General features: G+C 41.9%; 1 long non-coding RNA gene across 1 annotated transcript; it reads right to left on the bottom strand.

Moving 5' to 3' along the window:
• Nucleotides 1-5,105: 5,105 nt before the first annotated feature.
• LOC112214425 lies at nucleotides 5,106-26,819 on the bottom strand. Its single transcript, XR_002948110.2, has 3 exons — nucleotides 26,448-26,819; nucleotides 14,508-14,613; nucleotides 5,106-5,463 (listed from the first exon to the last, which is right to left on the bottom strand). It is a non-coding gene; the product is annotated as an uncharacterized LOC112214425 (long non-coding RNA).
• Nucleotides 26,820-27,732: the final 913 nt, after the last annotated feature.

Genomic DNA, 27,732 nt, shown 5'->3' with positions numbered 1-27,732 from the left:
CTTTGGCCTGATTGACTAGTGTAACGTCTGGCACCATCCCTACAGTGAAGTATGGTGGTGACAGCATCATGCTGTGGGGATGTTTTTAAGCAGCAAGGACTGGGAGACTAGTCAGGAATGAGGCAAAGATGAACGGAGCAAAGTACAGAGAGATCCTTGATGAAAACATGCTCCAGAGTAGTCAGGACCTCAGACTGGGGCGAAGGTTCACCTTCCAACAAGACAACGACCCTAAGCACACAGCCAAAACAACGTAGGAGTGGCTTCGGGACAGGGCTCTGCATGTCCATGAGTGGCCCAGTCAGAGCCCAGACTTCAACCCGATCTAACATCTCTGGAGAGACCTGAAAATAGCTGTGCAGCAACGTTCCCCATCCAACCTGACAGTGCTTGAGAGGATCTGCAGAGAAGAATGGGAGAAACTCCCCAAATACAGGTGTGCCAAGCTTGTTGCGTCATACCCAAGTTAACTCGAGGCTGTAATTGCTGCCAAAGGTGCGTCATCAAAGTACTGAGTAAAGGGTCTGAATACTTATATAAATGTGATATTTCATTTTTTTTTTAAATAAATGACTAAAAATATATACTAACCTGTTTCTGCTTTTCATTATGGGGTACTGTGTGTAGATTGAGGGAGAATTTAAAAAACATTTATTTTTAGAATGAGGCTAACTTAATTAACAAAATGTGGGAAAAGTGAAGGGGTCTGAATACTTTCCGAATGCACTGTATATTAATATGCCATTTTTTTGCGCTTTCCTGGGTAGCTTATTGAAGATAGACATAAAATAAAAAAGCTACTATAAAGCATATATCTAGCCTTTCATTTTTAACTGGGTCCATGTTACCCATTCTCTTTGTGTTCCACAATCACTCAGCTTAGTTTCACAGAGAGAGTAGATAATGAAAGATCTTGACTTCGTGTTATGAATATTTGCTGGTAGTGAACGTTAGCGCCAAAAGCACTGCACACACACCAACACACACACACACACACACACACACACACACACACACACACACACACACACACACACACACACACACACACACACACACACACACACACACACACACACACAGCCTATGATTCAGCTAAAAGCCTCAGGTATTTACCTAACAGCCATTAGCTGGGGCTATGTTTTCCCTTCTCTTCTCTCAAAGTGTTAATTTCCCTTTATCATTGATCGCCCCCCCCCCCGCTGAACATCAAATAAAATCCATTCCCTGGGAGAGTTGGCTCTATCCAGCCTCTGCATGCGTCCCAAATTGCACCAAATTCCCTTTATAGGGCATTACTTTTGACCAGAGCTCTATAGGTAGCCCTAAGGAATAGGACGCTATTTGGGACACAGCCTCTGGACCTGCGTCCGAGTGGCTCTGTTTGACAGCTTACAAATGAACCTGACCCCTGGTCACCCGGAGTGGCCAGCTCACTGCTCTCTTCTCACCCAGACCCCTCGGCGTAGCAGAATAGTGTAGAGCAGCACACAAAGCATAGCGTAACACACACACACACACAAACATACACGCACATACACACACAAACTCCACCCAACCATATCCTAACCTCTACCCCTGGTGCACTTTTTCATGATGTTGACTTGTACATTACGATCTCCTAACATAGATACATGCTTTTTCCATCACTCTAATAGATGGGCAATTACATCAATAGTGTATTGTTACTGTAAGATTCACCCCACCAAATCTTCCGACATGAAATTTACACAAACGCCTGAGCAGAAAATGTATGTTTTACATTTGGAGAGAGAGAATGAAATATTCATGTTGAACCCTTATGAAAACCTAATGTAGCTACATTAATATTTATCCACAACTTAACTATTTATTATGTTTGCTGTGGAAGAATGTTCCAGCCTCAAAGAAACCTGAGGTCCTTCTAGATGAGTGGCTTACTGGCCATAGATATCGTCTGCAGACAGAAAGCGGAAAACAAAGCTGAAAACTCGTCAAACAGTTTTGGCCAGCTAGCGATGTGGTCTTATTTTCCAGACCAAATAATGTATACTTTGCCTGCTTGAATGGACCTGAATCTAAAATTGAATTGAACACAACCCTGGTTTACACTTGATATTGCATAGATAGACCCAATATCTAATGAACTACCAATGAAATAATATATATTTTTGTACATACATAGCCTACAATATCTTGACAAGGTGATAACATACAAGTAAATTATCTACATTGAACTTATTGTATATTTTAACCAAACCCTCTGTTGAGAGCTGTTAGAAGATAATGAAGGGTATTATTTACAGAAGGGTGGAGAGGTGGAGGACACAGAGGAACAGAGGAGCTGGCTTACAGAGAGGAGAACAGATGTGATGTGTGTGTAGAGCCCAGCGGCCCAGAGCAGAACTGGCCCATCTTGGCCTGCCTCTCTCTGCCAGCACTACACACTCACACACACGCACACATTACTTCACTAACACGCACACGTGCACACACACATCCCCCTTCACCCTCACCCGCATTCACAGAAACACACATACACTCCTCCGCAACATCTGTCCAAGGCTAGCCCAAAGAGAGACCCCAGCAGCAAGGAGAAGCTTTAACAGCGGTTTGGCTCGACTGACGAGACCAACACAGCACAGCACAGCAGCTGCCCTCAGACTGTCAGAGAGAGATGGGGAGAAGTACAACCGTTTATACATGTGTACTCTACAGTCAACAAGCTCTCACAGTCTCACTGCAGAATTAGACGTCTAAGTGTTTTGTTGCTCCTGCTGCTCTGTATCATTCAAATTTTCCAAACGTCAAATTTCTAAGTTAAGGGTAAGTTTAGGTACTCATTAAAGGTAAGGGTTAAGGTTTTGGATAGGGTTAAAACATAAAGTTTAGGCACTCATTCCAAATGGTTATGGTAAGAGTTAAGGTTAAAACCAAAAATAAAAAACTGGTGTCCACGACTGGGATCAAACACACAACCTTCTGATCCAGAGTCATGGGATTACGCCCATCCACAACAATTAACACTTTACTTGATGGTAATAGTTGCACTGTGCCCCTAGAGTCCGGTTTTGAAGAAATGTCCCGATGTTCTCAGAACATGGATAGATGTCCAATTTCAATCTTGGACAATCTGGCTGCTATAGTATCAGAGCCGAAGCCTGTCACTTGTCAAACTACTCATGTACGGCATGGAAGAGCCTTAGAGCTATGAGTGTGTGTTTGTGCACAAGTATACGTGTGTCACACGCATGTGTGAACTCCACAGTGAAGACTGAACTCAATCAAGCAGGCAACATGCAGATGTCATGCAAATAAAAAGCCACTGGAGAAAATAAATAATATTTCCATTCCACTACCTCTACAGCCCTCAAACTCAACTGTGGACCTCGAAGCCAGTTCCACTGCTTTTTTCCATGGTTCCCGTCTAATCACGGACTGATTTAGACCTGGGACTCCAAGTATCATGTAGAACAGAAAACTAGCAGGCTCCAGGGCTTACCTCTTAGAGTAGGAGTTGAATACCCCTGCTCTACAGTATATACCAGTCAATCTGTGTTAAACTGAGTAATGCCAATAGTGTACCTTTATTGGCAATCTGTTGTTCCTTCCTTAGAATGATTCCCTTTTGTTCTCTTATTCTTCCCTGAACAGGGTTGAGTAGCAGTGTTTGAGTTGCACTCCCCTCCATTCCCCCCCTCCCCCTATTCCGCTCTCTCCCCTTCCCTCCATCACTCTCTCTCTCACTCTCTACCTCCCCATCATCCCCCTCTCCTCCCCCTCGCTCTGCCTCCCTCTCTCTCTTTCCCCTTCCCCCCTAACCCTTTTTCTCCCTCTCTCTCCCAAAGTCATCCTAATTAGTGTTTAGAGGAGTACTCCCGTCGGCAAGGTTGTCAAGGCAATGCCAACCCATAATGAGAGGGCCTATCTCCTGCCATCAGCCGAGGGGGGAATCATACGCCTGCTCTGGGACACCCACCCGGCCCTGTGCCCGCCAACCCGCCACACGTCTGCCTCAAATATTATTAACAACATTTGCTCAATTACACCCCCTGATAATGGAGAGTGGATCCTCAGAGAAAGAGATTCTGTAACAATTAAGGACTCGCCAGTGGGGGAATACTACCCTGTTGAGGAGAGATTTGTGTAGTAGTTGTAGTTTGGTCAATGTTTCGTGAGGCAGCCTGCTCCAACCCCTATACTGCAAACAAAGGAGCAAGGCCCCATCTCCCAAAACAATGAATAAACCCTTTTGACTTCTGTCATATTTTCTCTCCTCATTTCTTTCCACGCTGCCTTATTTTAGATGCATTTCTCTTGTTTATCTGTGTTTTCCCTTTGGGTAGCAGATGAAAAAACCCGGCAGAAGGGGAAAATGTATGCAGGGATTGTAATCCATGCCCAGGGTTGTTTTTTAAGCACCACATCCTGTGTACTGAGTGTGTGTTACACACAGGGTAGGGCAGATCAGTGTGTGTGTGTGCCACAGGCAGGCCAGTCAGAGCCTCTGAACCACAGCAGTGAACAAATCAATAGCCCGACCAGAGATTATTAAATGTTTCGCTTACTAGTAGGTGTGGGGGAGTGGGATTATGTGCATGCATTTGCGCGTGACCACCACCAGGTGGTGATTCTCTATGGCCCAGGTAAAGTGTTGGGAGAGAGGGTTGGTTAAATGGGCATCAGGGGAGGCTGGGCATCAGGCCAATGGCTAGATACAGTGGGGTCCAAAATTATTAGATCCCTTGATAAAGATGAGAATAAAAGACTGTATAAAATATATAATACAAATGCGGTATGAAAAAAAAGAACAAACAGAAAACACTGTGTTGGAGTTTGTGTGTCAGAGATGCATGTGGAAAGTAAAGGAAGAAACACAGAAGGTGGGTTGAATAAATATACAGTACCAGTCAAAAGTTTGGACACCTACTCATTCAAGGGTTCTTAATGTTTTACTATTTTCTACATTGTATAATAGTGAAGACATCAAAACTATGAAATAACACATATGGAATCATGTAGTAAGCAAAAGAGTGTTAATTAAACAAATCAAAATCAATTTCAGATTCCTCAAAGTAGCCACCCTTTGCCTTGATGACAGCGTTGCACACTCTTGGCATTCTCTCAACCTGCTTCATGAGGTAGTCACCTGGAATGCATTTGAATTAACAGGTGTGCCTTGTTGAAAGTTAATTTGCTTCATAATGTGTTTCAGCCAACCAATGTGTTGTGACATGGTAGGGTTGGTATGCTCGTCCTCGGCTCCGTGGACCCTGGGCCAGACCGAAGCTCCTGCGGTTGACGAGTGCTTCAGGTGCGCATAAGTGTGGAGCGAAGCTCACGTGATGTTGGGTTCCGGGTTGTCGATGTTGGGTTCCGGTGTAGGACATTCTGGATCCCAACATCATCCGTGATTTCCACCTTCGCCACCTGCTCCTCGTCCTCGGGGTCGTCCCTCTCGTCGGCGTCGTCTTGTGGCTGGACCTGTGTGTCAGGGAGAGGGTACTGTCACATCTACTCCCTCCGGCTTTCGACGTCGCCAGTATACTAACCACCGGTCCTGGCATCCATCATTACGCACACCTGCACTTCATCATAAGGCACACCTGGACTCCATTACCTCCCCTATATCTGGCACTCCTTTATGTTCTTTCCCCAGTCAGTATTGTTTTACGTGAAGACACCACTTCTTTGTTGTTTTATTAAACACTTCAACTCTCAGCGTCATCGTTACCTTGTTATTTGTGTGACCACATTTCCAAAAACTCTATCTACCCTGAATTAAGATGCAAATATGTCTGCAGGAAGAAGGTGGTATCGCAATGATATGACGCCTTCAGTTTAAAAAAAATCTCTTTTGGTTATTTAACTACAGTAAGTGGGTCAACACCTGGTGACAGAATGACATGTGTCCTTGATCTGTACTATACAGAAATGCATAATCATGAATATCATTCTCTTCATGGTGATAGAAAAAAGTAATTGCCTCCTGTGCATGTTTGGGTTTTATTCTACACACTGGCTATTGTTCTGAGCTCCACCCCTAAACAAGACAACATTTGGCTGATCCAGAGTGGACCAAATCTGTACCAATCATAGACATCTGTTTCACAGGTTTGGACAGCAGAGCACAGTATAGTTGCATTCAGTACAGTAGTGTACAGGACGGTACAGTAAAGAAAAGTAGAGCAGAGTATTACATTATACTGAACTATACTACTTTACTGCACTGTGCTCTACTGCAACTGATTTGTGACTATGATTTCTAATTCAGTCATTCTGTTACAGATTTTTCAATCACTCTAACGACTTGGTAAGAGTGACGCATTTTAATCCATGAACAAAATTATCAGTAAAAACACATTGGTAGGTCTACTTTTACTACATTTGTTACTTCTGTGAACTTTCATATTAGGAAATGTTGCCTAGTGTCTTGACATTTACCAAAAACCCATTAGGAGAGAAATTTGAAAATATCTTAAAGATATGTGGGTTTTTGGTAACAGAATGACAAGACACTAGGCAACATTTCCTAAATTTACCGAAGGCAAAGGATTTCTGCAAAACAATGTAAATGTTATTAGTTGGCAGGGGCCTTTACATTATTGTGTTTTGATGCATTTCTGATACCTTAAAAAACATCTACTAGAAAAATGCTTAAGGCCCCTTTTCCATCTGTGTGACCACAAATCAAAGCCTTTGCTTATTCCAATGTACCTATGCCTTAATTTCCCCAAAATATAGACTCTTAGCTTTCATTTGCACCAAATGTCATATGCTCCTATAAACTTCACATGTTGGCCCTCCTGGATCCTTTTACATGGAAATGACCTCAACCATTTCTTTGTGGATTTTGATGTGTGCTTGGAGTTGTCGTCTTGCTGGAAGATCCACATGCCACCAAGTTTCATCCTCCTGGCAGAAGCAACCAGGTTTGTGGCTAAAATGTCCTAGTCCTGGGTAAACTTCATCATGCCGTTGGCCATAAGAAGGATCCCCAGGACCAGTGGAAGCTAATTATTATTTTGCTTGATTTTTAAAATACTTTTCTTGAGTGCTTAGTAGGACTTAGCTTACCATTCCATTCTCAATGTTGCTTGGAGACCTATGGTCGAACTGACATCACTGCCAGGTAGTGGGGACTAGGAAACTATCAAAGAATCAGTTATTAAAGCAAGGAAATAACAAAGGAAATAAATGTCCCTCGGCTTCAAAATAATTACACACCGACCACAGAGGAACTATTTCTTTAATGGTTTTCCATTACTTTCTATTCAGGAAAACTACCATTGTGAAGAAAAGTACATAATGGCCTCACACAGAGAAGGTTAAATGTACATGAAATGTTATAAACCGAAAGAGAAAAGGAACGTTAATCTCTGCCTACTTAATCTTTCCATTTGAGTATTTTAAATGATAAATAAAACGTATGATACATTTACAGTAAATATAAAGATGAGTTAAATGTACAGTAAATGTTATGAACCGAGAGAAGAGCTTAGGAGTGGAAAGGCTAGAACGGCATTCATCTCTGCTTTCTTACTCTTTCTATGTATAAAAAATGGTCCAATGCAAATCTTATGCACAACCAGGATTGCATACGTCCAGCATTAAACAAGTGAGATAAGCTGTATGAAGATGATGCATGCCTGTCTATGATAAACACACCTACACGTTTCTATACATTTTAATGTATTTAACACACTTTCACACTCAAAGTGGGCATTTGAAAAGGTTAGATTTTGTATTTATTGTTGTATTTTTTTTAAACCTTTATTTAAGAACAAAGTTGAGAACAAATTCTTATTTACAATGACCGCCTACCCGGCCAAACCCGGACGACGCTGGGCCAATTGTGCGCCGCCCTATGGGACTCCCAATCACGGCAGGTTGTGATACAGCCTGGATTCGAACCAGGGACTGTAGTGACACCTCTTGCACTGAGCTGCAGTGCCTTAGACCGCTGCGCCACTCGGGAGCAAAACATTTGGTTTAAACAAAGTATTTATATTACTGTAAGCAAAACCACTTAAATAGCTATTTATCCATCCACTAACTGTTTAAATTAGAGTGGGGGATAGCTGCTGGAGTGTATGTTCGCCTTAGAGATTTCCTGGCATCATTAAGCTAAGTAATAGTAGCTCTCCCAGATAGACCCATTGAAAAGTAAATGTTATTTTGATGACCCTCCACGTTCCTCTCAAAGTGATATCCCTGTCAGAGGTAGAGTCATAATGTGTCTGTAACAAAAAAGAGAGGAAGGAAACCTTACAGTATATCACAGTCTCTGAGAGAGAGCGAGAGAGCGAGAGAGAAGCATTTTTTCTTATTTTGACTCTATGCTCCAAAGGTTTGATATCAAACAATGACTATGCAGATAAAGTGCAATACTGTACATAGTCCCCCCATTTTAGGGGGAAAAAAGGTATTGGGACAAATTCCCTTATGTGTATTTAAGTGGTATAAAGTTAAGTATTTGTTCCCATATTAATAGTATACAATGACTCCTTGTGAGTCTACAAATTTGTTGGATCCATTTGCTCTTTGTTTTGGATGTGTTTTAGATTATTTTGTGCCCAATAGAAATGAATGATAAATAATGTATTGTGCCATTTTGGAGTCACTTTTATTGTAAATAAGAATATAATTGGTTTCTAAAAGCTTCTACATTCATGTGGTTGCTACCATGATTACGGATAATGAATGTATCATGAATAATGATGACTGATAAAGTTACAGAGGCACAAATATCACACATTTCTCATTACCACATAATTTTTAGGTCCATTTTGGTAATGAGACCTTTAATTTCGGAAATTATAATAAGCTAATTCTAATGTATAGTCAATGGGTGTGCTGTGCTGGTAAATTTAATTATTTACTAAGATCACTGTTACCACCAATTGTGTAGATTTTTTTGTAAAACATCAGTTATTTGATTAAGTAGAGGTTTCAAGAAATATTGGTTTACAAATCCCATTTAATTTACTTGAAGCCACAATCTGGAGTTTGTGTTTCAGCAAAGAGCAACCGCCACTTTAAATGGAGGATAAACACTATTTTCACATATGTACCTGTTTTAGCACTTACCTATACTGTTATATGATATTCCAAGGAAGTTTTTGGTCCACATCCCACATATTTAGACAGTTTGTTATGTAATTTTCCCATAGGATCCCATTCAATTTAGAAATACATCTAAAATACCTTTAGAACCACACATATCCATATCCATCTCCTAATACACCAATATTACCTGTAAAGACCATGGAGAAATTATATATATATTTTTAAGTCACTTTTTATGCTTAAACTCACTTTTGACATTTGAACATACATGCACGTAATTACAGTACTTACACTTAGGCTAAAATAAGGGGTATTTTAGTCAATTGCATTAAGATCAGTGATTTTAGTTGTATGCAAGTCATTTGACACAGTTTGGTGATGTATTGGGTTACTGAATCTCTAACAGTTCTCAGTACAGTTTTTCAATGGCAAACTATGAAACACTCATCTCTGAAACCTGTCTATAATTACAGTAATGCACTAATATTTAGGAAATATTAGGACAAATACAATGTATACTTTTGGTTTAATCTGATACAGTGCCTTTTGTTCTTTATCTAAATATGGGTACATAAAAATAACATGTATAAATAAGTAATTAAGACAAAAAAAACTATATTCAGAAAATGTTGTGTTGTGGTAATGAGATGAATTACAAAATAGATTTTAATATATATCTGTTTTCAGTGTCATGTTTAACTTTTATCAGGTAATTGAACCTTTATTTAACTAAGCAAGTCAGTTAAGAACAAATTCTTATTTTCAATTACGGCCTAAACCGGACAAGCCCTAAACCGGTTTATATACAAATGTATACATAAGAACAACAACTTACAGACGCACACAAACAATGACTACATCTCATATGCCCAGACCTGCATGCTTATACCCCCATCCCTATTGCCTGAATTATTGTTTGCCTCTTGGCCTTAAATTGTATACATTTGTTTTTCTCTGTCACCTATGCTATTTCAATATTCCAATAATAAATCATTACATTATTCCACTGTGTTAATGATGGCATATTGATTGATTTCCAAGTTTTTAGTATACGTTTTTTGAAGATGAGTGATGAGAAGAAAATCAGCCAGCACATTGGGTATCGCACTAGACCCCCATATGTCATGTCTTGAAGTATGCAGACAGACGGATTAAAAGTAAGCCAACCTTCTAGCTTCGCTCACAATTTCCTGACTTTATAGCATTCCCAAAAAGCATGTATTATTGAATCATTATTTGTTCTACACTTAAGACATGACTGTTGTGTCTTTTGTTTAATCAATTCTATACATTAGTTTATACTGGATTAAGCGTACATTTTTGCTAACTGTAATTTTGTTAGTTAAGCTCCAACTTTCCCTCCATCTTTCCCTCCAAGAGATTGTCAGTTGGCCCTCAGGTGATTTTATTTGGCCCCCCAAAAAATGTAAACACACACAGTATATATTTTTTAGTCTTAGTTGTTCGGCATAAAATGACCAGGAAATCGGCTCAATTTGATTTCAATTTAAGAAATCTGTTTCCAAGTATTCCCAGGCATAAATAAAGAGGCATATGCAATTGTATCCCAATGTAATTCAGGTTTGATATGATTCTGTTTTTGTCAAATACTATATCTGTTTGGGACTTAAGGTCAATTTGCAGTTTAAAATTAATATTTAACTATGTTCCGGCCCCGCTACCATCCTCTCAAGGAAAAATCAGCCCATGGCTGAATGTAATTCAATGTGAGTGTGAGGGCTACTGGTCTAGGGGCATAAATCCAAATGTCTATATACATGAACACAGTGACGGTTTAAGTGCTGTGTTCAACCACTCATTTCACATGAAATAGAGTCCAAGTCAGATTGGGTTTAACCCTGGGTTCAAATAGTATTCGTATTATTTAGCTGCGCTTGATTGAGCTTGCCTGGTGCAATGGAACCAATAGAATAGTCCCATAAGTGCCAACCCCACCCATCAAGCACTCCAAGCAGGCACAATAACACACTCCAAAGTATTTTGAAAGAAAACAAATACTCCTACCGTCCTATAGGCAGAAACTCAAACAGGACGTCCCAGTGATGAGCACCATTCAATGCTGGTCTGACCAATAGGAAGCCACGCTTTTTTTGATCACGCGGACTGGAATATGTTCCGGTCAGCCTTGGAGAACAACATCGACCTATACGCTAATTCGGTGAGTGCATTTATAAAGAAGTGCATTGGAGATGTTGTACCCACTGTGACTAAAACCTACCCAAACCAGAAACAGTGGATAGATGGCGGCATTCGCTCAAATCTGAAAGTGCGATCAACCGCATTTAACCATGGAAAGAGGTCTGGGAATTATGACAGTGTAGTTATTCCCTCCGCAAGGCAATCAAACAAGCGAAATGCCAGTACAGGGACAAGGTGGAGTCGCAAGTCATCCCGCTCAGACACAAGACGTATGTGGCAGGGTCTACAGAAAATCACGGACTACAAAAATAAAACCAGCCAAGTCACGGACAGAGAAGTCACTCTTCCAGACAAACTAAACACCTTCTTTGCCCACTTTGAGGATAACACAGTGCCACCATCGCGGCCAGCTAACAAGGACTGCACCCCCCCTCTCCTTCTCCTTGGCTGACGTGAGTAAAACATTTAAACGTGTTAACCCTTGCAAGGCTGCTGGTCCAGACGCCATCCCTAGCCTCGTCCTCAGAGCATGTGCAGACCAGCTAGCTGGTGTGTTTATGGACATATTCAATCGCTCCCTATCCCAGTCTGTTGTCCTCACATGCTTCAAGATGGCTACCGTTGTTTCTGTACCCAAGAAGGCAAAGATAACTGAACTAAATGACTATCGCCACGTAGCACTCACTTCTGTCATCATGAAGTGCTTTGAGAGACTAGTCAAGGATCATATCACCTCCATCTTACCAGCCACTCTAGACCCACTTCAGTTTGCATAACACCCCAACAAGTCCACAGATTACGCAATCACCATCACACTGCACACGGCCCTATCCCATCTGGACAAAAGGAATACCTATGTAATAATGCTGTTGACTACAACTCAGCATTCAACACCATAGTACCGTCCAAGCTCATCATCAAGCTGGAGGCCCTGGGTCTCAACCCTCCCCTGTGCAATTGGGTCCTGGACTTTCTGACGGGCCACCCCCAGGTGGTGAAGGTAGGAAATAACATCTCCACTTCGCTGACCCTCAACACTGGGGCCCCACAAGGGTGTGTGCTCGGGGCCCCACAAGGGTGCATGCTCAGCACCCTCCTGTACTCCCTGTTCACCCACGACTGCGTGGCCATGCACGCCTCCAACTCAATCATCAAGTATGCAGAAAACACAACAGTAGTGGGCCTGATTACCAACAACAACGAGACAACCTACAGGGAGGAGGTGAGGGCACTCGGAGTGTGTTGTCAGTAAAACAACCTCTCACTCAAAGTCAACAAAACAAAGGAGATGATCGTGGATTTCAGGAAACAGCAAAGGGAGCACCCCCCTATCCACATCGAATGGACAGCAGTGGAGAAGGTGGAAAGTTAGGTTCCTAGGCGTACATATCACAGACAAACTGAAATGGTCCACCCACACAGACAGCGTGGTGAAGAAGCCGCAATAGCGCTTCTTCAACCTCAGCAGGCTGAAGAAATGTGGCTTGTCACCCAAAACCCTGACAAACTTTTACAGATGCACAAATCGAGAGCGTCCTGTCAGGCTATATCACAGCCTGGTACGGCAAGTGCACCACCCTCAACCGAAGGCTCTCCAGAGGGTGGTGCGGTCTGCACAACGCATCACAGGGGGCAAACTACCTGCTCTCCATGACAACTATAGCACCCGATGTCACAGGAAGGCCAAAAAGACCATCAAGGACATCAACCACCCGAGCCACTGCCTGTTCACACCGCTACCACCCAGAAGGCGAGGTCAGTACAGGTGCATCAAAGCTGAGACCGAGCTTCTGTCTCAAGGCCATCAGACTGCTAAACAGCAATCACTAACTCAGAGAGGCTGCAGCCTACATTGAGACCCAATCACTGGCCACTTAAATAAATGGATCATTCGTCACTTTATACAATGCCACTCTAAATAATGTCACTTTAATAATGTTTACATATCTTACATTACTCATATCACATGTATATACTGTATTTTATACCATCTATTGCACCTTGCCTATGCCACTCGGCGATCGCTCATCCATATACTTATATGTACATATTCTCATTCACCCCTTTAGATTTGTGTGTATTAGGTTGGTTTTGGAGAATTGTTAGATTACTTGTTAGATATTACTGCACTGTCGGAGCTAGAAGCACAAGCATTTTGCTACCCTCGTATTAACATCTGCTAACTATGTGTATGTGACAAATACAATTTGACTTGCTTGGAATCCAGGTTTTGGTGTTAGGAGTCTTCTAATGGTCCTCTGAAGTACCTCTCAGCCCTGCCCTCCCACTCCATCCCTCTCCCTTCCACAGCAGTTGACACTGGAGCATCTAATCACATTTAGACAGGCAGTGGGTGGGCGAGAGGACGATCAGTACAACTTCAACTCGAGTGCCTATTGTTTTCGACTCATTGCGCTGTGGCAGTTTAGATTTGCAACATTGCCCTTTTCTGTGTGTAGTGGGAGGCTGGGTGGTGTCACATGTCGGACAGTAGCAGTCCTAGGAATGATGGATGTGCCTACAATGCAAAGGAATCACTGAATCGTACATATAGAATAAACTAGTAAAGTGGGGTCTGAAATGATTGATCCCCTTGATGAAGATGAGCAAAAACACTCAAATAAATAATACAAATACTGAGCTTTAATTGTATACTCAAACATTTTAGAAAATTACATTATTTTATACTTGTACAATTGCTCAGAGAAAGATTTGTTTTATTGGCATCACTGTTTTCAATACTGCACCTTGCAATTTGATTTGTGGCCATTAACCATTTCTTTGTGGATGTTTTATTTTACAGTAGGTATGGGGTTATTTTCTGCTTATGCATCATTATTTTGACACCAAACCCACCACTGGTGAGCATGGCCAGGGAGCTATGTTCATGTCATCTGACCAGAGCAACGATTCCAATCCATCTCCCAGTGCCTTTTTAGCAAACTCTAGATGTTTACATTTGTTGGATCACATGAAAATAGAGCTCTTTGGCCACACACACTGCGGTGGTGAGTTTGGCCTTGAAATAATGATGCATACGCAGAAAATAACCTAATTTTAATAGTATAAAATAATATAACTTCCCTTTTTATATAGCATGCAATATATATCCCCAATATAGCTCAATATTTGTATTAAATATTTTATACTGTCTTTTTTGTTAATCTTTATCAAGGGTGCCAATAATTTCCCACACACTGTATATTCAGATTTATATGGATATTTTTTTCCAAAGGAATATGAATTTGTGTTGTGAACATGTTTATGTACTGTATGTATTTGAACATATACATACGCACCCAATATGTTGTGACATATCACTGCCAGCTGTGTGCTCTGACCGTGCTCTCAGCTGTGAGTCTGACCCGTGCTGCAGCTCCTGGCTCTCTGCTGTGAGGTTCCAAGCTTGAGACAGAGAGAGAGCAAGAGAAAGAGAGAGAGACTCAGTCAATCACAACCCTCTTTTGGAACAGATCTGTCATCACCTGTCTCTCGCTCACACTCTCTCTCTTTCCCCCTCCTTTCTCTCTCTCCCTCTCTACCCCTCCTCCCCTAACAGCTAACCACTCTGACCTGTATCTGTCGGCTCTGGATTGGTCCCAGGTTTGGTTTAAATACCCCAATTATTCTCATGAATTATGGTGCTCATCTCTAAACGCTGCTGGTGTGTTGGCACCGCTTCAGGAGAGGGGTTTTCAACACACTCAGAGTTCTAGAGCAATGCAATATATATTATAAGGAATGTGGGAATAGGCGTATTCTCATCGTAGTTCTGTGATCAGTACATTAGTTCTCATTTCTATAAATGTAATTCGGAAATACAAAAGGGTTAAAAAGGAAATAGGCCAGAAGGCTCAGTGATCCAGTGTTGTAGTCCTGATGAAAGGGAGAAGGCCTATATTTGATCAAATTTCTTCAATTTCATCTCGCTGCATGGTGAGTGTTTAAATTAAATGGAATATAAATGGAATATTTGATCAAATATAGGCCTTCTCCCTTTCATCAGGACTACAACACTGGATCACTGAGCCTTCTGGCCTATTTCCTTTTTAACCCTTTTGTATTTCCTGTAAAAGCCTAACCCATTAAACCTATGAGGCATATGTTCAGGCAGCACGCTGTAGATTATAAGGTATTAAAAGGTATGAAATCTAGAAGGCCCAGTACATCACTGGGGCCAAGCTTCCTGCCATCCAGGACCTCTATACCAGGGGGTGTCAGAGGAAGGCCCTACAAATTGCCAGACTCCAGTCACCCTAGTCATGGACTGTTCTCTTCTCTTACCTCTACCTACATGTACATATTACCTCAATTACCTCGACTAACCTGTGCCACCGCACATTGACTCTGTACAGGTACCCCCTGTATATAGCCTCGCTACTGTTATTTTATTGTTGCCCTTTAATTATTTGTTATTTTTCTATTTTCTTATTTTTATTTTATTTCAGTTTATTTCAGTAAATACTTATTTTTCTTAAAAGTACATTGCTGGTTAAGGTCTTGTAAGCATTTCACTGTAAGGTCTATTCGGTGCAAGTGACAAATAACACTTGATTTGATTATTATCATCTGGCCCTTTTCTTCCCTCCTGTAACTGATCATATCATATGTGGCCCCGTCGTTTCCTTCAGAATTAATCAGGAACACGTAAACTCATCATTAATCACAGTAACCACATGCCATCCCCATTCCTCAGCCCACTGTAATGAGATAATAATCTCTTAAACAATTAATAACCCCTTGAACAACAGGACAGCCAAGGTCTGCGGTGGCGACAGACGTCCTTGTGCTCTCCCTTCCTCCCAACTCCATACGGAGTGTTATTTTAAGCCCAATAGCCAGGGATGATTGAAGGGTCAAAATTGGATTTATTAGTGGTGGAGTAGAAAGGGGAGAGCAGGGTGAGCTAGGGAGACCGGTTGAGAGAGAGATAGAGACAAAGAGAAAGAGAGACATAAGGGAGATGGAGACAGGGAGAGGGAAAGAGAGAGAGAGAGAGAGAGAGAGAGAGAGAGAGAGAGAGAAAAGTGAGAGCGAGAGAGAGAGAGAGAGAGACTGAAAGATAGCATGAGAGAGAGGGAGAGACAGACAAAGAGAGAGGGAGAGAAAGAGGGAGGGAGAGATAGAGAGATAGAGAGAGCGAGAGAGAGAGACTGAAAGACAGCATGAGAGAGAGAGAGCAGGAGTGAGAGAGAGAGAGAGAGAGAGCAGAAGTAAGAGCGAGAGAGACTGAAAGACAGAATGAGAGAGAGTGAAAGACAGAATGAGAGAGAGACTGAAAGACAGAATGAGAGAGAGACTGAAAGACAGAATGAGAGAGAGAGAGAGAGAGAGAGATAGAGGGAGAGAGACAAAGAGAGAGGGAGAGAGAGGTTTGACACATCATCGCCGTAGTCCTATGCAACATGTCCACTCCGGTTCGTATCCAGGCATCAATCCACTTTATCACTTCCACATTTTTTCTCTCTCTCTGTGTTTTTCTCCTTTAATGACCACCCTGTCACCTTCGCAGTGATTCATTTCAAACACTCAGTACTTGCATGGCGCTGCGCATGTTGGCCAGCAGCCCTTCAGGAATTCAGATAATATCTGCTTTGAGGCATCACATTCTCCAACAGTACATAAAAACAGAGCGAACCACTGCCACAGTGAATGAGGAATTAGAGAGCTGGAATATAGATAATTCTCTAGAAGGGCATGACACACTTGGAGGTAAAGGCTATGAGAGAGAGAGTTCACTCTCTAATGCACTGAGTAAAAACTCAGTGCTGCACCAAAGAGAGAAAATGCTAGTGATATGATTACAGAATACATTTACTAACTGGCTGATCATCGTAGAATCTGTCTCATACTATGTATGCATCTTCAACCGCAGATGGAATCAGAATACAATTACCATAACATATAGTTGAAGTTGGAAGTTTACATACACTCAATTTGTATTTGGTAGCACTGCCTTTAAATTGTTTAACTTGGGTCAAAAGTTTCAGGTAGCCTTCCACAAGCTTCCTACAATAAGTTGGGTGAATTTCGTCCCATTCCTCTTGACAGAGATGGTGTAACGGAGTCAGGTTTGTAGGCCTCCTTCCTCGCACACGCTTCATCAGTTCTGCCCACAGAATTTATATAGGATTGAGGTCAGAGCTTTGTGATGACCACTCCAATACCTTGACTTTGTTGTCCTTAAGCCATTTTGCCACAACTTTGGAAGTATGCTTGGGGTCATTGTCCATTTGGAAGATCCAATTGCGACCAAGCTTTAACTTCCTGACTGATGTCTTGAGATGTTGCTTCAATATATCCACAGAATTGTCCTGCCTCATGATGCCATCTATTTTGTGAAGTGCACTAGTCCCTTCTGCAGAAAAGCACTCCCACAACATGATGCTGCCACCCCGTGCTTCACGGTAAATGCTCCCAAGAATGAACCAGACTTGAGGAGGTGATGATGATGATGTCAAGCAAAGAGGCACTGAATTTGAAGGTAGGCCTTGAAATACATCCACAGGTGTAAGTCTATATATATATATATATATATATATATATATAAAAATATATATTATAAAAAAAATATTTAAAAAAATAAAAAGAGTTCTTAGTCCAATCGACTCAAATTATGTAAATTAGCCTATCAGAAGCTTCTAAAGCCATGACATCCTTTTCTGGAATTTTCCAAGCTGTTGAAACGCACAGTCAACTTAGTGTATGTAAACTTCTGACCAACTGCAATTTTGATACAGTGAATAATAAGTGAAATAATCTCTCTGTAAACTGTAAACTTCCAACTTCAACTGTATACGGTACTTTGGAAAGTATTCAGACCCTTTGACTTTTTCCACATTTTGTTACATTACCGTCTTATTCTAAAATAGATTAAATAAACAAAAATCCTAATCAATCTACACACAATACCCCATAATGACAAAGCGAAAAAAAGTTTGAAATGTTTAAAAATGTATTATAAAAAACAGAAATACCTTAATTACATAAGTAGTCAGACCCTTTGCTATGAGACTCGAAATTGAACTCAGGTGCATCTTGTTTCCTTTGATCATTCTTGAGATGTTTCTACAACTTGATGGGAGTCCACCTGTGGTAAATTCTGATTGATTTAGAAAGGCACACACCTGTCTATATAAAGTCACACAGTTGACAGTGCATGTCAGAGCAAAAACCAAGCCATGAGATCAAAGGAATTGTCCGTAGAGCTTCAAGACAGGACTGTGTCAAGACACAGATCTGGGGAAGGGCACCAAAAAATGTCTACAGCATTGAAGGTTCTGAAGAACACAGTGACCTCCATCATTCTTAAATGGAAGAAGTTTGAAACTGAGCAATCTGGGGAGAATGGCCTTGGTCAGGGAGGTGACCCAATGGTCACTCTGACAGAGCTCTAGAGTTCCTCTGTGGAGACAGGAGAACCTTCCAGAAGGACAACCATCTCTGCCGCACTCCACCAATCAGGCCTTTATGGTAGAGTGGCCAGACGGAAGCAATTCCTCAGTAAAAGGCTGGGAGTTTGCCAAAAGGCACCTAAAGGCCCTCAGACCATAAGACACAAGATTCGCTTGGCCTGAATGCCAAGCGTCACGTCTGGAGGAAACCTGGCACCATTGCTACAGTGAAGCATGGCGGTGGCAGCACCAGCATGTTTTTCAGCGCCAGGGACTGGGAGACCAATCAGGATTGAGGCAAAGATTAAGTGAGCAAAGTACAGAGAGGTCCTTGATGAAAACATGCGCCCAGAGCGCTCAGGTCCTCAGACTGGGGTGAAGGTTCACCTTCCAACAGGACAACAACCCTAAGCACACAGCCAAGAAAACGCAGGAGTGTCTTCGGGACAAGTTTCTGAATGTCCTTGAGTGGTCCAGCCAGAGCCCGGACTTGAACCCGATCAAGCATCTCTGGAGAGACCTGAAAATAGCTGTGCAGCAACGCTCCCCCTGACAATGCTTGAGAGGATCTGCAGAATGGGAGAAACTCCCCAAATACACGTGTGCCAATCATGTAGCGACATACCCAAGAAGACTCTATGCTGCAATCGCTGCCAAAGGTGCTTCAACAAAGTACTGAGTAAAGGTACTAAATATTTCTGAAAATGTGATATTTCCGTTTTTGTTTTTAATCAATTTGCTAAAAATCTGTTTTTGCTTTGTCATTATGGGGTATTGTGTGTAGATTGATGAGGTGGAAAAACAATTTAATACATTTTAGGAGAAGGCTGTAACGTAAAAAAAAATGTGGGAAATGTCAATGGGTCTGAATACTTTCCAAAGGTACTGTATTAGGACAGATTTTTACACACCCCAAAAATGCCTGGAATTTCTCATCATCCTTAGTGAACATCTCCATCTATTCAACCCCAACCGATCCCAAACTGCTTTACTGTATTCTATATTGTTGCTCCCTACTGCTGGTATTCTGGCTCATCTAGTCATTCAGAAACGTCTGTCTGTAAATGATTAATGTGAAGTCTGTTCTATTCTGACCCAGAGCCAAAGATCCAGGAGAAACAGGGATGGTTGGGCAGAGGCCAGACAATAGGGGAAGGATCAAAGCAGAAATCAGTAAGCACTAGCTTACTCTTGCCCTTTGAAGCTCCCTATCAATCATAATGGTGAAAAGTTCCCCTTGTGGTTGCAATGGCATCCTGCAGGGGCAGATGTTACAGGTGTTACTCATGGTTGAAGATGCCCTTAGGCACAGATCTAGGATCAGCTGGCCTACACACAGATCCCAACCTTAAGCATTAGAGGTGGGATATCCTGAGGCATACTGCTGTTTGTGATGCCCTTGCCTGCTGCAGTGCTATTGTTCACTCTCCCACCCATCCACAGAGCAGTGATCTGAGAGGGCTGACATATGAGGATATGTCAAGCTACCATCACTCTCCATTCCCCCTACTAACACTAGACACTATCATGTCTGTGCACATGTTGGAGACCGCATTGACAGTAATGTAATGGGATGACATTCAGAGAACAAGATACCGAAACCACCATTCAGAGATTCAGATCAAGGACAGAACATTTCTCTGACTCTCCTTGACAAGAGACTGATGTGATACTGTCTCTTTCTCCTTCACTTTCTTTCGTCTGTGCATTTTATATTAATCTGAAAGCTTTTGTTCATCCATAACTGTTGTCTGGCAAACTTAAAAGTGCATACTGTATATACATACTGTATATGCAGTATGCTGAATCAGTAGCCTGATAACCTCTGTAAGTCATCTGAAAATTCTGACTTGACAAATCTGCTTTCTCTCTCTTCTCTATCCCTTTGTTCTATTTGTCTCTCTCTCTATTTCTCTTTTTTCTATATCTCTCTTCTCTCTGTTACCCTCGCATTCTGTTTCTGTCAATGCAAAGGCAAATAATTGTATTATGATGGCAGGCACTTTCCTCCTTTATGTAGAATATAATGCAACCAGGAAAAACGATGTTCCCACTGCCAGCAGTATTTATGTACAGTATAATGTATAGGCATAATCCCAAGCCACTATGGAGCTATCCAAGCTATCCTTATGCACAATGTGTCAAGCTGTCTCTAAAGTCGGGCTTGCCTCTCGTAACGGCACCGAATTCCATACATAGCGCACTACTTTTGACCAGGGCCCAATGTACTATGTATGTTATAGGGTGCCATTTGGGATGTAGACTCAGACTTCTATTGACCTCTGTAAATAACAATACAACATAGAAGCACATTTGTTCCCTGTGTGCACAAGTCATTGCGTTCCAACTCAAACAGCCTGCAGCTATACTTTTAGTGTGTCTGACGTGTTTAAGGATTACATGAAGGGAAAATTAGATCTGAATGTTCTGTATAATGGGGGAACTTTCCCCTCGTATTATAATGCTACTCATAATCCTCCAGATAATAACAAAGTTCTATGTTGAATATTGTATTAATGACTAGGTGTTTGTTTCAAATCTGTGCAGGCTTGCCAATGTCACATACATAGAATATTCCTCAAATGCATAGTTTAGTTTCGATATAGGGCTATAAAATGGAAAAGTTATAATTTACTAGGCAGTGTGCAGAGAAACTTCTACTCAACTCCAACAGGTGGTGTGATGTCACATGACATTGGTCAAACAAATAACACAGTCCCATCTAAAACACATTACTGCTCTTCCCTCTCTACCAGCTCTCTTTCGCTCCCTTCTCCCTTCCACGCTGCAGGGGGATGGAGCTTATTCACACAGCAGCTCTATGTATTCTACTCCATTATAAAACTACACCAAAAGGTCCAGGTTACCCTCAATGTGCTGTCATAACAATCTAATTTTCACTCCCGGTGTCTGTAGGCCCTTTGTTATTATTCAAGTTCGTGGAGACATTGGGTCAGTGGGGGACCTCGCAAATGGGACACATCCTTCTCAGCCCCAATGTCCTCAAAAGCCTAGAAGCACGTTGGGATAACTTCCATTTTTTTTCAATCTTGTTTGTTATTGTTTGCTCTTGGCATTTTGGAGAGAAAATTATCTTTCGCAGATCCATTTGCAAGCAGTGCTCTCAGTCAGGTTGTGTTAGTTGAGTGGCCCTAGCCTGTTGCGCTCTTGTGTTGGTTAGGTAGCAGGCTGTGGTGTAGACACGGTGAATGGCACTTAATGGTTTGAGAGCTCTTCATATGAATGAGTACACGTAGATGTGTTTGCTTTTTCACAGTCAATTATCCTTTCCATTTGTAGATGTGTTTGCTTTTTCACAGTCAATTATCCTTTCCATTTGTACCATATGACGTACTTTCATATTTCAATTGTCTAAAGACTTTTTCCCCCAGGGATTTTTTTTCTTCTCCCTCAAGCCAAACATTATCTCCATCTATTATTGTTGTAGCCCCCAATATTATGGCATTGGTTGAAGCTCAATGTAAATTTCAAATCTCCCTACCATCATCTCAAAGCCGATATGACACCAATCTCAAAGAAAATTCACAAATCAATTTGGAGGTACACAACACACTCCCTGCCTCTCCTCATCAGCCATCCGGCAGTTACCGAGAACCACATACCAGATTTTTTAACAGGGTCATTAGCAATCTAGTTTTCAGAGTATTTTCTGCACCTACCTAGACCATTGGACTTAAAAAAATGTCTGATTGACAAAGTGTGTAAGTTTGTAAATCAAATCAAATGTATTTGTCACATACACATGGTTAGCAGATGTTAATGCGAGTGTAGCGAATTGCTTGTATTTGCCAGTGGTGCAAAGTACTTATGTAAAACTACTTTAAAGTACTACTTAAATAGTTTTGGGGAGTATCTGTACTTTACTACTTATATTTGTCAACTTGTACTTAACTACATTCCTAAAGAAAATAATGCAAATTTTACTCCATACATCCCTGACACCCAAAATTACTTTTTGAATGCTTAGCAGTAGAGGATGTGAATGTGAAATGTGATGTGAAATGGTCCAATTCACACACTTATCAAGAGAACATTCCTGGTCATCCCTACTACCTCTGATCTGGCAGACTCACTAAGCACATATCTTCATTTGTAAATAATGTCCGAGTGTTGGAGATAGCCCCTGGCTATTCGTACATTTTAATTTTAAAAAATGGTGCCTTCTGCTTAGCTTAACATTATTAATACTTTTGTCTTGTTTTGTACACTTTGTACAAAATAATATAATGCAGTACTACAGGATATTTCTTAATGTAGCTCTTTATTAGCTAGCTATAACTGGCAACATCTTAACATTTCAAACAAATACAAAGCATTTCAAGTGAACTTTCAATAACAAGTTTACAGTCTGGAACTCTTTTAGGGCAGCGATCCGTCTACACCCTTTGACATTTCACAGGTCTAGGACAGCTCTGGGCTTGACCTCTCTTCCTGACCTTGTGCAATATGATGCTGAGCATGCTTCTATGTCAGTCAACAGTTCTTGTGATGTTGCAGGTAAGTATGGTGTGCTGTGTGTGTGTGTTCAGTCCATCACATTCTCTTTCAGGAGAACAGTTCATCTCATCAGTGTGTTGTTCTTTTGTGTTCAGTAGGTGACGACGATTGCGGTGGTACACCGCTCCTTCTGCGGTGCGGATGTGATACGAACGCTCAGTGTCAGCTGGCTAGATGACGACTGCTGGCTTCCAGAGGCTATGCTCCTGGATTCTAACTGACTCTCCGTCGATCAGTGGTGGCAGTAGTCTAGCTGACCTGTCGTTGTATCGCTTTTGTTGTTGTTGTCTCTGTGCGCGTTTTCCATGCATTTCCTTGTAGCTGACGACCTCAGGTTGCAGCTGCTGGTTGGTGCTGGGAAGGATTGAGCGAAGGCTGCGGCTCATCAACAGCTGGGCTGGTGATTTGAAGTTGTCAACTGGAGTGTTGCAGTATTCAAGGAGACTGAGGTAGGGTTCTCTCTTGTCTGCTTTTGCTTTATCCATGAGTGATTTAGCAATCTGCACAGATTTTTCAGCAAGGCCATTACTTTGAGGGTAATGTGGGCTTGTGGTGACGTGTAAACTCCCATGCTTTTGTGAAGGATTCAAACTCATTTGATTTGTAACAGGGCCCATTGTCAGATATTAAAGTCTCTACAATGACATGCCTGGCAAAGGCTGCTTTCAGCTTGTGTATCACAGCTGCTGATCTGGTGCTGTGAAGCTTGTCGAGTTCGAAGTATCTGCTGTAGTAGTCCACTGTTACGATGTAGTTCCAGGTGAACAGATCGGTTACCACGACCTGCCAAGGTCGGTCTGGGATACAGTGAGGTAACATTGGCTCTTTGGTGTTTGAGGGACGTCGTTCAAGACATATGGCGCATTTACCAACAATGTCCTCTATTTGTTTGCACATTCCGGGCCAAAACAAAATGTCCCATGCTCTCTGTTTGCACTTTTCCATGCCCATGTGTCCAGCATGGATCTTTGTCAAAATCTCTTCTCTGAGACTGGTAGGAATAATGATCTTCTCTCCTTTGAAAATTATTCCGTTGATCTGTGATAGTTCATCACGATGGTTCCAGAATTCTAAGATGCTGTGAGGGCATTTTCCCCTCTCCTCAGGCCATCCATCCTGTATGACTTTCCTCAGCTGTGCGAGTTGAGAGTCCTTTTCTGTTTATGCTTGGATCTCCTTCAGTTTTGTGTCACTAACTGGTAAGTTGCTGTACACAGTGTGCACTTGCATGTCCATGCCTTCACTGAGGCTGCTGTCCTTATAGGTAAGAAACTTCCCGGAGAGTGTGTCTGCGACAGGGATGTCTTTGCCTGGACGGTGAGTGATTGTGAAGTCGTAATTTTGTAGTTGAAGGATCATTCTCTGTAGCCTTGGCGGGGCTGCGGCTAGTGGTTTCATCATAATTGACTCAAGGGGCTTGTGGTCGGACTCCACAATGACTTGTCGTCCATATATGTACTGATGGAAACGTTTACATCCGAACAGAATGGCGTAGAGCTCCCTTTCGATTTGAGCGTAGTTGATTTCACAGTTTGTGAGAGATTTGGAAGCGTAGCCGATGGGCTTTCCTTCTTGCAGTAGCACTGCACCTAGTCCATACTTTGACGCATCCACTTGGAGTCTGAGCTCTTTGTCGGGGTCGTAGTAGGCAAGGATTGGTCCTGGTTCTCTCGTGATCAAGTCTTTCACATTCTGGAAAGCAATGTAGTGTTGCTTGTCCCAGAGAAACTCACTGGACTGCTTTAGCAGTTGACGCAGGGGTGCATTGGAGAAGCTGGGTGCAAACTTGGCTAAGTAGTTGACCATGCCAAGCACTGTTACCAGCTCTGCATGTTTCTTTGGTGGCTCCATTTCTTTTATGGCTGAGATCTTCTGTGGATCTGGCTTGATTCCAGTCACTGTGAGAAGATGTCCGAAGTAGCTGACCTCTGTAGCGCCGACTGTGCTCTTCTTGGGTTTGAGCCGGACTCCTCTCTCGCGGGACCTTTGTAGCATTGCGAGGAGGTTTCAGTCGTGCTCCTCTTTGGTTCGACCATAGACAAGGATGTCATTCACAATGGCCACAACTCTGTCGAGGCCTTCGTACACTTCGTCTGTCTTTCGCTGAAACTCGTCTTGGGCTGAGATAATCCCAAAAGGCAGGCGACGGAACCTGTATCGTCCAAACGGTGTGTTGAATGTTGTGAGCTTAGATGACTCTTCTGTGAGCTTGATAGCCCAGTAGCCTGATCTAGCGTCTATGACACTGAAGTAGTGTGCTCCCGCTAGCTTGTGTGTGATGTCATCTAGCGTTGGTAAAGGGTAATGGGGGCGTTTGATAGCCTTGTTCAAGTCTCTTGGGTCGAGACATACTCAGAACTTGCCTGTGCGTGGTTACTCCAACACCACTAAGGTGTTTACCCAGTCAGTCGGTTCTGTAACTTTGGTGACTGTCAGATTGCTCCATGCTCTCCAACTCTTTCTTCAGACTGGCACGGAGAGCAAGGGGAATCTTTCTCGGTGGGTAGACCACAGGGGTTGCGTCCGGGTCAAGGTGAATGGTACATTCTCCTGGGAATAATCCTATTCCTTGTGCACCAGTGTCTAGTTTGAACTTTAGCTCTGTGTCTTGTGTTCCTATCTCAATGTCAGCAAAGGCTTGCTCTGTCTCTGATATTTGACTTTTCTGTGTTACTGAATCAATAAACAGTTCATCAGCGTTTGAATCTTTGATTGACATTTCATATTGACTCACTGTGTGTACTGTTTTTCCATGGTAAGCTCTGCACACTTTTGCAAAGTGATTCCATTGTCCAGATTTAGTACACTGTTTGCCTAGCTGGGCAGTTTCCTTGTTCACCATGCACTTTGTATCCACAATATCCACATGTTTTGGGGCGTTTTGAGTCTGTGTCACTCTGTTTTGGAGTTAGGTCTCTCTCCGTTCTAAAACGCGCTCTCTGTGCACCGGAGGTGTGTTCGATGTCTGCCTGACTGCGTGCACTGCTTGTTCACGTGATGCGCTCGTGCTGCCGCGCGAAATGGTTTTCATCTGAGCCTGTGAGATCTGGCTATGTCGATGGCTTTGTCCAGCGTTACGTCAGACCTAACATTAAAAAGTTTCTCTCTCACTCCCGGTGAGTGTATTCCAAATACAATACGGTCCCTGACCATCTCATCCTTGTTTGCATAATCACAATCTTTCACAAGCAGACGCAGCTCTGTCACAAACTGTTCAAAAGACTCGCTAGCTCCCTGTACTTTCTCATGGAATGTGTACCTAGCGAATATCGTATTGGTCTTCGGCGCAACATATGCTTCAAAACGATCATAGTATGTTTTCAGTACCTTTGATTCAGCCTCGGTAAGTGTCCATGTGTTGTAAATATCTCTCCTTTTTCACCGATTCAGAGGAGCAGGTAGCTGCACTTTTCCTCTTCTCCTCTGTCCTTCAGAGGACCCGTGAACATTAGCTTCACATGCTGTTTGTACTTACGCCATGCATTGGGTAAATTTGTAGAGTCCCAGTCCATTCGAGGTAAAGGAACTCCAGAAAAATTCATATTTTAAGACCTTTTACTCTGACACCATGTTTTGTACATTTTGTACAAAATAATATAATGCAGTACTACAGGATATTTCTTAACGTAGCTCTTTATTAGCTAGCTATAACTGGCATGTTCACGTATTGCCAACCAGGATCAAACTGACCATAACCTAATCATTTGGGAGGTCTTAACCAATCATAGCACAGTATGACATGGCGGTAAAATGCATCCAATTACAATTCAGTATGATTACACATGAATATTACAACTTTCACTTTTAATACTTAAGTATATTTTAGCATTTAAAGTTACTTTTGATACTTACTATATTTAAAACCAAATACTTTCAGATTTTTACTCAAGTAGTATTTTACTGGGTGACTCACTTTTACTTGAGTAATTATCTATTTAGCTATCCTTACTTTAAACTCAAGTATGACAATTGGGTACGTTTTACACATCTGGTAGGTGCAAACGTTTATATTAAATGTATCACTCTCAACATGTTAATTTCTGTCCATTAAGAACCAATGATGTGCTACCTTTTTGTAGCATTTCTCATTTCCGCTAATGCTAACAACTTTTCAGCTGTATCTCAGAGTTCTAAACCAGGTACCAGCCACTTTATTTATTTTATTTTTATTTATTTCACCTTTATTTAACCAGGTAGGCTAGTTGAGAACAAGTTCTCATTTGCAACTGCGACCTGGCCAAGATAAAGCATAGCAGTGTGAACAGACAACACAGAGTTACACATGGAGTAAACAATTAACAAGTCAATAATACAGTAGAAAAAGGAGAGTCTATATACATTGTGTGCAAAAGGCATGAGGAGGTAGGCGAATAATTACAATTTTGCAGATTAACACTGGAGTGATAAATGATCAGATGGTCATGTACAGGTAGAGATATTGGTGTGCAAAATAGCATAAAATAAAATAAAATAAAAACAGTATGGGGATGAGGTAGGTAAAAATGGGTGGGCTATTTACCGATAGACTATGAACAGCGGCAGCGATCGGTTAGCTGCTCAGATAGCAGATGTTTGAAGTTGGTGAGGGAGATAAAAGTCTCCAACTTCAGCG

The sequence above is a fragment of the Oncorhynchus tshawytscha genome, linkage group LG15, assembly GCF_018296145.1.
Source record: "Oncorhynchus tshawytscha isolate Ot180627B linkage group LG15, Otsh_v2.0, whole genome shotgun sequence".
Classification (NCBI taxonomy): Eukaryota; Metazoa; Chordata; class Actinopteri; order Salmoniformes; family Salmonidae; genus Oncorhynchus; species Oncorhynchus tshawytscha.
The sequence above is the reverse complement of the archived record's forward strand: the minus strand, read 5'-3'. Positions and strand labels throughout refer to the sequence as shown.